This window comes from Thalassophryne amazonica, chromosome 13, assembly GCF_902500255.1.
Source record: "Thalassophryne amazonica chromosome 13, fThaAma1.1, whole genome shotgun sequence".
Taxonomy (NCBI): domain Eukaryota; kingdom Metazoa; phylum Chordata; class Actinopteri; order Batrachoidiformes; family Batrachoididae; genus Thalassophryne; species Thalassophryne amazonica.
In genome coordinates, this window is record NC_047115.1 from 96,551,872 (window position 1) to 96,563,147 (window position 11,276).

The window sequence follows — 11,276 nt, forward strand, 5'->3', positions numbered from 1 at the left end:
AATAAACAACTGAAAGTGTCTTATTTCTATCCTTCTTTATTTTCCTTCACACAGAGTTCTTTTGTTGTCTGTATCACACATCACACCTGACAAGTGATGACTGTATTTTTAAGAGATTCAGATATTTGGGGCAGAGCAGAACCTTTTTTTTGCAACAAATTCATCCATTAATGTTGGAAGCAGATGTGAAAAGTAGAAATTCTGGAGGTGTTTCATGAGTCTGTAAAGACTTTGTCAAATGAAATGTTCAACTCCATGTCTTCAGTTGGTGTCCAGATAACCAGCTGCAGACACGTCAGTGTCAACTGGACCTGGAGGGATGTAAAAATATGGCTTAGAGTTTAGTTTAATCAGGACTCACATGTATTCTGTCACATTAGTTCATACATTATAATTAACTAAAGTTCCCCACCTGGAGATCTGCCTTGACCTTTGATCCATGAACACCTGCTGTTTGTGTTTCACCTGATGCTGAAACTCAAACCCAGGCCCCGCCTCTCTGTATTTGTAGACAGCGGGATTGTGATGTGGTCTTGTTTGAGCTGTGACAGCTGCTGTTTACGTCTCCTCGTAGAAAGTGGATTCGCACGAACAGTTTACATGTAAACAAATGGTGGTGACGTCGACCAAATGGTCCCCCCTTAAAATCGGTCCACCCTGCCTTTACTGCACATGCGTCATCAGCCGCGGTTCATCGATTATCACCTCGTTTCTGTTTCAAAGTGCCTCCAGTCATCATCTGTCTCAGCCACAGATATCTGAAGCTTTTCTACAACAATCATTTCCACATAAATTCAGCTGTATTTCATCATAAAAGATGGAGGAAGCGATCAGAGCGCCGCAGCTACATGAGCTGCTCGCTGATGTGTTCACTTGCATGTCGGTCATTTCAAAGTGTCACAGATTATCGCCTCTCGGTGCCCCAGTCATGCTCCTGCAGAATCTCGACCCACCGTAGCTCTGCATTAGAACGTGACTCACAATTAAGAAGTTAATGCCAAGAGTCCTGGAGGCCACAGTAATGACAGGCAAGGCCAAGGGAGAAGATGTCTTTATACCAAGGATTCCACTTATCCCATCAGACATGCCATTTGAGTTCCCAGTCAAACCCAGCTTTGCAATGTCCATCAACAAGGCTCAGGGACAGTCCCTTAAGGTGGCTGGACTGAATCTGGCAGAGCCTGTGTTCTCCCACGGCCAGTTGTATGTCGGCTGCTCCAGGGTTGGTAACCCAGAACAGCTGTACATCCACTCGCCAGGTGGCATGACAAGGAACATTGTCTATCAAGAGGCTCTTCAAAACTAAAGGTCAGAAAACGCTAAGTGAATTTCATGAAGAACAAGGACTTCAAGCAGTCATATATGGGCCCTCGTGCCACACGACCGCCTACCCAGACCAGCGCATCACCTTGTGACTAGATGTGGACAGGTGCATACAGGGGCCAACCCTCATCACACAGTTCAAGTTTCAGGCAAATCAGACAATGCATGAAAGAGTTATGACATGTTGTTGGTTCATCCACTAGGGGGCGCTCAGTGCACAAAGAGAGGGGCCAGGTGTGTTCAGGGGCTAACCCTCATCACATGTGAGGTTTCAAGTCAATCAGGTAATGCATGAAGGAGTTATCATGACTTGATGTTCCATGGCGAAGGTTCAAAATGGCGGCGCCATAGCGGCCACAGCCGTCGACATAGAGAAAAGCTTTCACTAACTTTTGATCAGTATTGTCTCTGGATCGATTTATCTTATCCCTCTTTCTCTGCAATTCAGCTGGAGGTTGAACATGCAGCCTCGCAGTCAGTTTTTTTTTTAAATTATTATATTATTTAAGTTACCGTGTTTGTGAAGTGTGTTTTGCCCAAAAAAGCAAAAATTAAAAGCTCAAACACTCAGTGTGAGTCTGAGGGAAACACAGAAGAGTGGACTTCTGCTGTTTGTCAGTGTAGCCGGGGACAGAGCTGTGACTCGCCCGGTCTGAGAGCCCCTCACACTGGGCAGAGAGAGACCGCGGCTCCGCACCGTGGAAAATTCTACAGCTAGCTAGGCCCCTGTAGTCGGTGCGGACCAAGGTAGCTTAGCCGCCATTAGTTCCCTTCCAGCAGATCCCGAGCAGCCGGGAAAGCAGGCCGACTGGGTGACTGTGAGGAAGAAGCGTAGTTCTAAACAGAAGCCCTGTGTACACCGCCAACCCGTTCACATTTCTAACCATTTTCCCCCGCCGAGGATCAAACTCTGGTTATTGGCGACTCTGTTTTGAGAAATGTGAAGTTAGCGACACCAGCAACCATAGTCAATTGTCTTCCGGGGGCCAGAGCAGGCGACATTGAAGGAAATTTGAAACTGCTGGCTAAGGCTAAGCGTAAATTTGGTAAGATTGTAATTCACGTCGGCAGTAATGACACCCGGTTACGCCAATCGGAGGTCACTAAAATTAACATTGAATCGGTGTGTAACTTTGCAAAAACAATGTCGGACTCTGTAGTTTTCTCTGGGCCCCTCCCCAATTGGACCGGGAGTGACATGTTTAGCCGCATGTTCTCCTTGAATTGCTGGCTGTCTGAGTGGTGTCCAAAAAATGAGGTGGGCTTCATAGATAATTGGCAAAGCTTCTGGGGAAAACCTGGTCTTGTTAGGAGAGATGGCATCCATCCCACTTTGGATGGAGCAGCTCTCATTTCTAGAAATCTGGCCAATTTCTTAAATCCTCCAAACCGTGACTATCCAGGGTTGGGACCAGGAAGCAGAGTTGTAGTCTTACACACCTCTCTGCAGCTTCTCTCCCCCTGCCATCCCCTCATTACCCCATCCCCGTAGAGACGGTGCCTGCTCCCAGACCACCAACAACCAGTAAAAATCTATTTAAGCATAAAAATTCAAAAAGAAAAAATAATATAGCACCTTCAACTGCACCACAGACTAAAACAGTTAAAATGTGGTCTATTAAACATTAGGTCTCTCTCTTCTAAGTCCCTGTTAGTAAATTATATAATAATTGATCAACATATTGATTTATTCTGCCTTACAGAAACCTGGTTACAGCAGGATGAATATGTCATTCCTCTGCAGATGATCAGTTAGCTGTTTTACAACTACCCTTTCAAAAATTTTTGAGAGAAAAGGAAGGTTGGAGATTGGCCTATAATTAGCTAAGATAGCTGGGTCAAGTGATGGCTTTTTAAGTAATGGTTTAATTACTGCCACCTTAAAAGCCTGTGGTACATAGCCAACTAATAAAGATAGATTGATCATATTTAGATCGAAGCATTAATTAATGGTAGGGCTTCCTTGAGCAGCCTGGTAGGAATGGGGTCTAATAGACATGTTGATGGTTTGGAGGAAGTAACTAATGAAAATAACTCAGACAGAACAATCGGAGAGAAAGAGTCTAACCAAATACCAGCATTACTGAAACCAGCCAAAGATAACGATATGTCTTTGGAATGGTTATGAGTATTTTTTTCTCTAATAGTTAAAATTTTATTAGCAAAGAAAGTCATGAAGTCATCACTAGTTAAAGTTAAAGGAATACTCAGCTCAATAGAGCTCTGACTCTTTGTCAGCCTGGCTACAGTGCTGAAAAGAAACCTGGGGTTGTTCTTATTTTCTTCAATTAGTGATGAGTAGTAAGATGTCCTAGCTTTACGGAGGGCTTTTTTTTTTATAGAGCAACAGACTCTTTTTCCATGGTAAGTGAAGATCTTCTAAATTAGTGAGATGCCATTTCCTCTCCAACTTATGGGTTATCTGCTTTAAGCTGTGAGTTTGTGAGTTATACCATGGAGTCAGGCACTTCTGATTTAAGGCTCTCTTTTTCAGAGGAGCTACAGCATCCAAAGTTGTGCTCAATGAGGATGTAAAACTATTGATGAGATAATCTATCTCACTCACAGAGTTTAGGTAGCTACTCTGCACTGTGTTGGTATATGGCATTGGAGAACATAACAAAGAAGGAATCATATCCTTAAACCTAGTTACACCGCTTTCCGAAAGACTTCTACTGTAATGAAACTTATTCCCCACTGCTGGATAGTCCATTAAAGTAAATGTAAATGTTTTAAAGAAATGTTCAGACAGAAGGGGGTTTTCAGGGAATACTGTTAAGTCTTCAATTTCCATACCATAAGTCAGAACAAGATCTAAAGTATGGTTAAAGTGGTGGGTGGACTCATTTACATTTTGAGTGAAGCCAACTGAGTCTAATAATAGATTAAATGCAGTGTTGAGGCTGTCATTCTCAGCAGCTATGTGGATGTTAAAATCGCCCACTATAATTATCTTATCTGAGCTAAGCACTAAGTCTGACAAAAGGTCTGAAAATTCACAGAGAAACTCACAGTAACGACCAGGTGGATAGATAACAACAAATAAAACTGGTTTTTGGAACTCCCAATTTGGATGGACAAGACTAAGAGTCAAGCTTTCAAAGCTCTAAAGCTCTTAAAGCTCTGTCTGGGTTTTTGATTAATTAATAAGCTGGAGTGGAAGATTGCTGCTAATCCTCCCCCTCGGCCCATGCTACGAGCATTCTGACAGTTAGTGTGACTCCGGGGTGTTGACTCATTTAAACTAACATATTCATCCTGCTGTAACCAGGTTTCTGTAAGGCAGAATAAATCAATATGCTGATCAATTATTATATCATTTAGTAACTGTCATGCGCGGCCCTGATCAGGTTTTTGGTCTACTTGCTTCCCTTTCTTTGACCCACTTTCTGCTCCTGTTCTGTTTTATTAGTTATTTATCATGTATTTATTCCCTGTTCTATTTTACTTTGGTTCTCTGTTACTTTGCATTCTTTAGCTATTGTCTAATTCTTTTCTTGTTCTGCCAGATTGTGTTTTCATTGTTTATCATTGAGTTGTCATCTATTAATTTCTGTTGATCTTTAGTATTGGTATTTTTGTGTCCTGGCTTGTTGATTTTGTCATCTGGTTTTTACTTGGTATTCTTCAGTCAGTTGTGTTTTCATTATGTTATCACTTGTTTAGTTTTGCTTTAGTATTCTGTTTCATGTCTCCTGATCAGTTATCATGTCATGCCTAGTTCCTAGTTATGTTTTTCGGCCCTAACTTTTCCTTGTTACTTTTGTTCATAGTAATATTATATTCCATAGTAGCTCTGTTCTTAGTTTTATGTTTCACTCCAACCTGCACCTGCTTTTTGTTTTCATCCCTCTGGCATCTCTGTCTGTGTTGTCACGTCATGTCACTCCATTAGTTCTGTGCCCTCCTCTCACACTTTGTCCCAGTCTGCTTTGTGTTTTCATTTAGTCACATTCTTGACACCTGTTCACATATCTTTGTCTTTTCTTCTCTCCACCTTGTGTTCTCTTCCCTCACTGTCTTGCACAACATAGTATCTTTGTTCATTAGTCATGCCCCCTTTCTGGATCCTTCCTCTCACATGCACCTTGTTAACACCACCTGTTCCTAATTAGTCCACATGCATTTAAACCCTCACAGTCTCACAGTCCCTCCCCAGATTGTTGTCGCTTCCAGCACACTCTCCAGCCTTTTTGTTCTCTGTCCTGATTAGTCTTGCTGTGTACCAGTTCCTTGCTCTGTGTTTTTTGACCGCCTTTTTGCCTCAGCCTATATACCAGTGTTTGCCCGTGCCTCAGACCCCTGCCTGGAGATGACTGCGTTTTTGCCTCACCCTGCTTGTGCCTCTGCTCCATTTTCTGACAACCTGTGTACCAAACCTCTGCCCGAAATAAACATGACGACTTGTACCTCAAAGCCTGGTTTGGGAGTTTGTATTGTGGGTCCATCTGCTCCTGGGGTCAGGCTGCCGCCCGCCATGACACTAACAGGGACTTAGAAGAGAGAGACCTAATGTTTAATAAACCACATTTAACTGTTTTAGTCTGTGGTGCAGTTGAAGGTGTTATATTATTTTTTCTTTTTGAATTTTTATGCTTAAGTAGATTTTTACTGGTTATTGGTGGTCTTGGAGCAGGCACCGTCTCTACGTGGATGGGGTATTGGGGGGATGGCAGGGAGAGAGAAGCTGCAGAGAGGTGTGTAAGACTACAACTCTGCTTCCTGGTCCCAACCCTGGATAGTCACAGTTTGGAGGGTTTAATAAAATACATCACAAACTAAAATATGTTGTAGCGAATGCATACAGATTGGACATGAATAAAGCGTTTTTATTACATCTGCTTTGCAGCTGATTTGCGAACAATCTGTGAATGCACAACAAACACGTCACGTAAACCCAAAGTGTGACAGAAAGCGACATACCTGCCAGTCAGTGCCGGTCCGGCTGTGTAGATCCACAAAGACGTAGCTGCTGCAATCGCGTCTCCTCCAGGACTTTTATTTAACACCAACAAAAGGAAGAGTTGCTGTTTAGCCACAACTCACGCTGAAGTCTATTTTCTGTGACACTCTCAAAAAAAAAAAAAAAAAAACACCGTCTCACACCCCGAGCGGCTTCCCCCCTCCCGCTCCCCAAACTCATGAACAGTTAACCCTCGCATGACAACATGAACATTTACTCTGTGATCAACTTGTCCAAGTCCAGCAATTCCTCCAGAGGCTGTATTGTTGGTGTGAATAGTGATGCTGACGGCCCGAGTGCGCTTATTTTATGACCGCAATGCAGATGCCATGCACACGCAACACGTGCGCGATGCATTCATAATACACCCGTCATACTGCCGTGATAATCTCAATGTGTCGGATCACTTTCCTCATTACATGCGTTATATAACCGTGATTGTTCATCATATATTCGCTATATATTATTAACATATCCGTAATTCATACTGGGACATTTGTCATTTTTGGCCATTTTTGTTGCGGACAACAACGAACGCCCGCAATTTGTATACTCAATTCATGCACAATTAATCCTCTCCCCAGTGGGACAGGGCCCTTAGTCCAGGACAATCACAAACCCAGATACTCTCCTCACTCAGCTCCACAAACACTGCAGTTTGGGTGATCCCAGAGGACTTTGGGATCTCTGACATGATGCTTATAGCCTGTTACAGGATTGGACTGAGCATAAGACGGCCCTGAAATACTTTCTGAACACTGTTTTTGAAGAGAGCGGCTTTAATTTGTGATGTAATAAAGCATTCAAACTGTCCGACCTCCTCACACCATCATGTCAGCTTTCTGTACATGCAGGACTTTTTAAATGGGTAAATCCCCAAAAGATCTTCAGAGATTCTTGTGAATGGATGAGGAAACCAATTATTGAGATTTTAAAAGAATAAAAAACATTTATCTTTTACTGTTTGAAAGGCCAGAATCAAACAAATAAATCCTGACAAATACAGTGGGGTCGTCCCCACCAGAGTGTCCTCTGTCCATAAGATGAAGGAATCCATCTGAGTCCAGACCAGAAGAAGTGCACCTCCTGTGCTGGACCATCTGATGCCTGTTTGGTTTCTCCAATGTGAAGGTCAGAGGTCAGCGTACTCCTCAGTGCACTGGTCGGCAAACACCACATGGCTGTTCTTTGCAGTGGAACTGGATCTTTAGGGTGGACTTGTCTCTGTCTCAGTGTGTTGTGGGCTTGAAGACAACAGGTATGTTTCCTAAAAGTCCTTCTTAGCTTTTCGGAAAAACTGTTTCCATATGAGATGGTCAGATTCTTCCTCTTGTCCTGGTTCTCCACTCTGTCCTTTCACTTCTCTCTTTTGGTGGACTTGGCAAAAGCACACCGGGGGTCTCCACCGTCACCAAGCTAGCGATAGCTGCTAAAAACACGACCCAAATCCACACATGTATTATATGTTCTGTGAACAACAAGACATATTATTACAGGCATTTAAAATAAAAATGCTCAAAATCAGAGATGGGCCTCACAGCAGTAGCATCTGACGGACCACAGAATCAGCACACGAGCTGTCGCTCAAAGTGGCCACGCCCCTAATGCGCTTGGATCAATCAGCAGACGAGCTGTCACTCAAAGCGGCCACGCCCCTAATGCGTTTGGATCAATCAGCAGACGAGCTGTCACTCAAAGCGGCCACGCCCCTAATGCGTTTGGATCAATCAGCAGACGAGCTGTCACTCAAAGCGGCCATGCCCCTAATGCGTTTGGATCAATCAGCAGACGAGCTGTCACTCAAAGCGGCCACGCCCCTAATGCGTTTGGGTGACTGGGCGTTGTTGCAGAGTGAACGTGATCCTGAACCTGATGATGTCTTAAAGACAAGAAATACAAATTTAAATGATTCCACAGTCTTTGACTGAAGATGTTTTCATTTCTTCAGCAGAGTTCTGAGCATCAGTACGTTCACAAATGACAATAATAACCACGTTTCACTGCAGAAAGTGACAGAACTCAGGCCCAGTACTTCCAGTCTTCATCACTTCATCCTCTGACTTATACTATATGACCACTGCATGAATTATTACTATGATTTTATCTTTTGCATGATGGGTTCAAACCAACATGGATTTCTGTGAGTGTGCTTTTAGAAACATTCTTATAGAGTTCCTTTTAATTTTAATTTGTGATAACTATGTGGTTTCTGAGTTTCCACCAGACAGAAGAATAAACATGTGACAGACAGTGTTGTGGCTCCGCCCAGCGACCCGCCTGACTGTGGTTTGTGGGTTTTCATTTGTTTCATGGCTCTGGGATGTCTGATGTTGTGTACGTATTCAGGCAGTGCTGAATCCTCTTCGTATGATTATTTTCCGTATGTGTTTATTCATGGTTTTTGTCTGTATATGTGCACGTGACGTCACAGGTCACGTGTGTGGTGGAATTTTCGTGATGAAGTCCCAGTAAGAAATGAGACTGGCGAGCACGGACCACCAGGAATTGGCACACGATGCAGAGAGAGCTTTAATGACACTTGAAGAGGACAACAGATGCATCTGGAAAGACTGGGCTTAAAGGCACCTTGTGCAACGCGCCCGTCCACCAAGTCTTCTGACCTCACAGAACAAAGAGAGCCATCTTAAGGACCTCTGTGTTATGTGTCGACGCGGGTTGAGGAGCGGACCTGCGTCTGATGGAACCCAACGCTAAAACAACCAGAAAGCGGTTCCAATAACAAAACAATTTATTTTTCCACCCTTTGGTGCATAAAAAAGTGTACAAATGAAAACTGCGTCGGTCTGGCGGAGTGAAGGATGGCACGCTCTCCAGCGCCCAAAAGGATCGAAGCCCGGTGCTTCTGGACCCACGTTCACTGCCAAACACCCCCCAGGTGGACACGACAAACCGACTCTGCGAAGGATAGAAAAAGTGAGGTAAGTCAGCAGCTACAACTAATATCCTTCAAAAAGCACACACTATCAGCAACACATTCAGGTCTGAATTTAAGCTTTATGTAAATGAGCAGCTTCTCACAACAGGTGGAGGATCATCAGTCCGCATGCCACGGCAGTGAGAAGCGAGCTGCACAATTCTCATCAAAGTTCAAATATACTGCGTAACGAAATACCAAGTTACTGTTAACAATTATTCAGATAATCAATCACCTCTGATGTGTGCTGACAGCATGTGTCCCTCACCCTTCCTCCTTCACAGGCACGATGTGTCAAACCCAGGCGCGGTCCTCAGCGTCTCACAAATGAACATCACAAGGTCGAGTTCCCGGCAATTGTGCTTGAATCACACATGACTTAAATGCAGAACGCCATCTCATTATCTGCTTCAGCTGAAAGTCTTTAAGGTTGCATGTGAGCACCATACACAGGTGCTGCACATCATGTTGATGAGGATGAAGGACTCTTCTGCCAGCACCTTCTCCACAGACAATAAATCAGTTTGCATACCACCTGGAGAGCAAATAAAAGAAAAGAACACCAAAACGTCCAGCCACACCCCCCCAACAGTACCCCCCCCTTTAACGGGAAGCCTCCCGGCGACGGAACAGACCAGGTCCGAGAACAGCACCTCCCTCCGGGGTCCACGTCAGGAAGCAGACAGTGTAACGCTCCCAAGGTCCACCACAGACAGCAGGACAGGGCACCGTAGCTGGAAGGCCGGCCGGCTTCAAACAAAAACCCCAAAACAGTCCCAAATACAACCCAACATACAAGAAAAAACATAAAACCCACCCAAAACCTCCCCAGGGGACTGTCCCATCCAACCCCGGGAAGAAAAGAAAAACTCCCAAATGCAAAAACCCAACACAGCCCCACAAACACATTACAAACATAAATGCATAAAAGATTAATAACAAACAACCCCCCCAGAAGGACTTGCAGAGCCTAACACCCCCCAGAAGGCCTTTACCGCCGGTTCCAGGAGGAATAGCCAAAACCGGGATCCCACAAAGGTCCCCAGGTACACATGGAGCAAACGGCGCCCCCCAGAGGACCGTACCATCAAACCCCAGGAGGCACCCTCCCCACAACCCAGGAACCCCAGACCCGGCCACACTTGGCTAGGCGGCCCCACAAGCCAATTCCCCCCCAGAGGACCGTCCCATCAACCCTGGAGGTGGAACCTGGAAGGAAACAAAAAACATCAAAGACCAACCCTCGGAGGACTACCTTAAACAACCCCGGGGGCAAATAAAACAACCGATAAGCCCTGTTACCCTCCCCGGCACCCCGAAAGACCCCAGGTCCCTCCCAGAGCCCCTCGGCGGCTCAATTTTGGCAAACGGCACAAAACATCAAGCCGGGGAAGGGAACAGGAAAAACTAACCCGGCCCCAACCCCAAGGCGCAGCGGAAAACCGGAAATACGTCCGGTGTCTCAACCCGACCATACCCCAGCCTATCGGGAGGGGTGGAACTACCGAAATGGCGAACGGCAACAGATCGGCCCACCCCTCCGACTGAGGTATGTTCCTGCTGCACCACACCCCGGCAACACCAATGACGAACGGTACAAAGGCCCACCGAGGCTGGAGTGAAACCGGGCCCTAACTAAACCAGAAAAAACGCCCCTAACAACCCCCCCCCAGGTGCAGAGGTCTTCTGAGAACGCTCAGCGTGACCAACCTGCACCACCCCACCGCCCACAAGACGAACGGTCTTGGGGCGAGTGAGGTTGGGGTTAGGGAAGTAGGGAAATAATAAAAACAACAAAACAAAACGACCCCAGAACCCAACAAAAAATACCTAAAGACACATAAAAAAAAAAAAACAACGATCAAGTGAGTCCAGACGGGCTTCTAACAGCCTGTTGTTCACTCCACCAGACACGCCTCTGACTCCCCAAACAAGTTATAACCCCTTTCAAAGAAACAAAACATTAGCCCATACAATTTGTTTTTTTTTTTTGTTTTTTTTTTGTGTGTATTATTTCGCCTGTCCCAGAACACCTGGAGATACATCACCATTATT

General features: G+C 44.9%; 1 long non-coding RNA gene across 1 annotated transcript; it reads right to left on the reverse strand.

The window, feature by feature from the left end:
• Nucleotides 1–299: 299 nt before the first annotated feature.
• Nucleotides 300–8,375, reverse strand: LOC117523093. Its single transcript, XR_004564414.1, has 3 exons — nucleotides 8,362–8,375; nucleotides 5,155–5,157; nucleotides 300–430 (listed from the first exon to the last, which is right to left on the reverse strand). It is a non-coding gene; the product is annotated as an uncharacterized LOC117523093 (long non-coding RNA).
• Nucleotides 8,376–11,276: the final 2,901 nt, after the last annotated feature.